General features: G+C 34.8%; 1 non-coding gene across 1 annotated transcript; it reads left to right on the forward strand.

Moving 5' to 3' along the window:
* The first annotated feature begins 729 nt into the window (after positions 1 to 729).
* On the forward strand, positions 730 to 833 carry LOC114090710 (U6 spliceosomal RNA). The gene has a single exon (XR_003582404.1). It is a non-coding gene; the product is annotated as a U6 spliceosomal RNA (small nuclear RNA).
* The last annotated feature ends 3,598 nt before the right edge of the window (positions 834 to 4,431 follow it).

Raw genomic sequence — 4,431 nt, forward strand, 5'->3', positions numbered from 1 at the left:
TAAATGCTTATATTTGCGGCAGGTTATAAAGCAGTTCTCAGTTTAAATTCTTCTACAGATATAAGCATTTACTAGCAGCTAACACAAAAGCAAACTGATTTCTTGGACATAGTCCCAGGCTCTGCCTTTTTTAAGTGTTGTGTCTACAGTTTGCATTAAATTTTTCAAGAAAAAAACATGAAGTCTAGAGATAAAATTCATTTGGCTTCTCAGTCAGTATCAGTTGACCAGAATCTTCTGTGGGAATGCAAGACCATATAATATTCAAACCTGAAAAGTAATATTGTGTGTGAAGGGAGATGGGCTCCCTAGCTGCTTCTACCCTTTCATACAGGGTGGGAGAGTATTTCAAAATATTTCTGAGTTTTCTTAATCAATATATCTTAGACACTAGTAACTTCAGGAATGAAACTATTTCTAAAAGCCATTGTATGAAATATCAAACCATTAATTTCATCCCACTTATAACATTAACAAAATATCTAGTTCCAGAAATAACTTCAAGAAATCTATTGTACATCATGGTTACAATAGTTAATATAATATGCTGTATACAAAAAAATTTCTAAAAGAGCATATTTTAAGTGTCACTACAAAAAGTAGTATGTGATGTAATACTTATGTTAATTTGCTTAATTTAGCCATTTCACAATGTCTACATCTACAAAAGCTTCATGTTGTATACCACAAACATATAATTTTTATTTGTGAATTTAAAAAATAAAAATAGTGTCACTTTGGCAGCACATATACTAATTGCAATGATACGTGGAAAATTATCATGAACCCTGAGTAAGAATAACACACAAATGTGTGAAGTGTTCTATATTTTAATAATAATAATGTTAACATGTCTAGTCTCATTATGATAAGATAAAGATGACTGGCTGCCTATAGAGCCTGTCTTTTGGTTAATCATAAACTAATGATCCCTTAGAAACAGGCATTCAAGTTAGTGAAATGACTACCCAAGTTTGTACGGAATCCAAATAATTCATACACACACATTACATTGCACCATCTATGTGGAAGTATTTAAAATACACTATAGACTACAAAAAGCTTTCCTTGTGTTAGATAAATTATCCCTGTTTTCAGTAACCTACTTGGAAGTTACAGCTTATTCACATGAGGATGAACCATACATCTCCACACACACATCAAAAATTGTGAAGCACATTACTATTATATTTTTATACTGAAAAAACTAAGATGATGTTTCTTCTTCTTTTCTCATTTTCATGAAAACATCCACTTGCGTCACCCCACACATCATAGAGACTACTGATTCAGTCTCTGGGGGTTAAAGACAAGAAGAAGAGGAGGAAGGCAGAAGTAAACAAAGCCTTTTGACCTTCCTCCAGAAGTGGAGCAACTAACTGGTAACCACTCTGTGTTATAGAGTCTGGTCTTGTAAACCCCTGGTTTTAGACTCCTGAAAGTGATTGCTTTTTTAAAGTTTATATTAGAGTAGAATAAACAACATTCTTTAGAAAGGCTATTTTCAGATTTTTTTTAACTTTATTATAGTAGAATAGAGGAAGAAGGTGTTAAAACTCACCCCTCAGCCTACCACTACCACAGCCCCTCCCCGGGGGCTGCAGAGTGAACATTTGTGTCCCCAAAATTCCACGTGTTGAAACCTAAAACCTAATCACCAGATATATGTAAAACCACACCTTTGTCTTTAAAACAAAACAAGTGTACCTAATTCCATGTGTTGAAACCTAATGATATTAGAAATTGGGGCTTTGGGGAAGCGATTAAGTCATGAGCCCTCATCAATGAGATTAGTGCCCTTATAAATGACACTGCAAAGAGCTGCCTCACCCCTTCAGACATATGAAGTACAGTGAGAAGACACCAAATCTGTTGGTGCCTTTGATCTGGGACTTCTCAGCTTTCAAAACTGTGAGCAATCAATTTCTGTTGTTCACAACCCACCCAGTTTATGGTATTTTGTTATAGAAGCCCAAACAGACAAAGACACTGGAGTGTGGTCCTCAAAACGTGGATGTCCAAGCTCAGTTGGTAGAGTGTTTGCCTCACATGCACAAGGCCCTGAGTTCAATCCCCAGTATCACAAAAAAAAAGTGGATGTCCCAGCTTATTGAATCAGAATTTGGATTTAAGCCCTAGAAGCAGTATATTTAACAATCACCTAGAAAATTTGAGAGAACTCTGTCTTCAGGCCTTAGAGAACAGTTTGAAAACCATTGTGTAACATAGTAAACTAACAATTTACATAAGACAAAAAAATTCAGATATTTTTGAGAAATATTAAGTAAAAATAGAAGAGCCAAAAGCCCAGTTGTGTTGAATAATAATCTAAGGGCAGCCACCACTGGGCATACCCCTGGAGTCCAGAACAGGAATGTGTACACACACACACACACACAAGGTCAGGGGTACTTCTTATAGCTTTTGTTTCACTGAATTAAGAAGTGGATAGTAAAATAAGATATGGTGTGATATTTTTCCTTTCAAACTCCTTTCTTTATAAAATAACCTTATTTCCTTATAGAGTAAATTCAAGGACTTACTGAAACATCTTACTATGGAAACCTGGCATTTAAAGAGAAATCTATTAGTCAAGGAATGTCATTAATAAAAGGTGTTCTGAAGTTGACACCAATTATTTAATTGATCAGAACCATCAGCTAACATTGATCACTGCTGAGACTTAGGTAGCATTCCAATCAGAGCACAGAAAGGAGGGTGTTTGGAAGATGTGTGCTGTGTAAAGTCAATTATATGTAAACAATACCTTTGTCTTTAAAACAAAACAAGTGTACCTGATGAGCCTTCATAAGCTAAAATATTGTAAGCAGGAAATGTTAATATTAAAAACTGCCTTAACATGAACTGGTTGGTTACGTTTTCAATAGATTTTCCTCCTCCTTGAATTGCTTTTCCTGTATGTAGGAATTTCACTTTGGGGCACATAAAAACAGCAATATTTGGCCATGCTTTTAATATTCTTAAAACAAACACAATGTCCAAGAAAGTAATAAATTTTAAAATACATATTTCCAAACGATATTTAATATCATGGTGAAAAGTTCTTGACAGCCAGGCACAGTGGTGCACACCTGTAATCCCAGCGGCTAGGGAGGCTGAGGCAAGAGGATTGTGAGTTCAAAGCCAGCCTCAGCAACAGCAAGGCACTAAGTAATTCAATGAGACACTGTCTCTAAATAAAATACAAAATAGGCCTGGGATGTGGCTCAGTTATCTAGCACCCCTGAGTTCAATCCCCAGTACAAAAAAAAAAAAAAAAAAAGTTCTTGACAGAATGTTAAGTTTTTAACAAGGGTATGAAACTATATTTTTAATTGCAGTATAATGAGTTCAACAATTTTGTAAACATGAGCAAATTAAGAGAGAATTTTTAAAAAATGGAGGAAAATATACCAAAAATGTAAATAATACTTAACTCGGGGTTTAAGAGTAGTTTCTGTTTATTTGTGGTGCTGGAGATTGAACTCAGGGCCTTGTACTTGCAAGACAAGCACTCTACCAACTGAGCTATATCTCCAGCCCACGAGTGTTTTTGTTTTTATACAGTTTGTTTATTTTTAAAATGATCTACAATAAATGTGTATTCATTTTATTGTTGGGAAAAAATGAAATTTTAAAGTGACTAAGCTTCCATTCCCTTGAAATAATTCTAAGATCCTTTCTACTTGCATGATCTCATGTCCTGTTCAGCAACAAAACTAATCCTAATCCATTTCAAAATTTCCTTCAAGCACAAAGACATTGACCCCCAAAACAATGATAATTGAAGTTTACTTAATGTTCCATGATTCTAATGGCTGGGAACATAAGGCAGTGGTAGATTTCTTGCCTAGCATGCACAAAGTCCTGTGTTTGATCCTCAGTGTTGCCAAAAGGAAAAAAAAAATTCTGATTCTAGAAATATATATGTATATATATATATATATATATATATATATATATATATATATATATATCATACATAAAGATGTACAAAAATAAGAATTTTTTTCCATGTACTGGTGTATCTGCCTTTTTGCATTTGCATTCTATTGTACTAATTTTAGGTTTCACAGAGGAATATTTCAAATACCATCTACTGAGACTTCACCTGTTGGAGAGGCATTGCTTGGGGATATTAATCATACATATATCCTGTTCCTAATTAAGGAGGGAGATTGTCATATGTCATTGAAGACCACATAACAGACAGTTGCTTCTATAATGTCAGCTCTTGCTTCATCCAAAATGTAGCCTAGAAAACACTTGTGAGGATAAGATGAGGTTATATATACCATTACCCTGGGGCTAAGGATCATCACCAGACACATCTGTATAAGACATAAAATCTTTACCCTCAAGTTATTCCAGTGGCATACAGAGTAAAGAGAGAGTTTGGGATTCGGGGGGGGGGGGGGAGGAAATGGAAGA

This window comes from Marmota flaviventris, chromosome 15 (genome assembly GCF_047511675.1).
Source record: "Marmota flaviventris isolate mMarFla1 chromosome 15, mMarFla1.hap1, whole genome shotgun sequence".
NCBI classification, from domain to species: domain Eukaryota; kingdom Metazoa; phylum Chordata; class Mammalia; order Rodentia; family Sciuridae; genus Marmota; species Marmota flaviventris.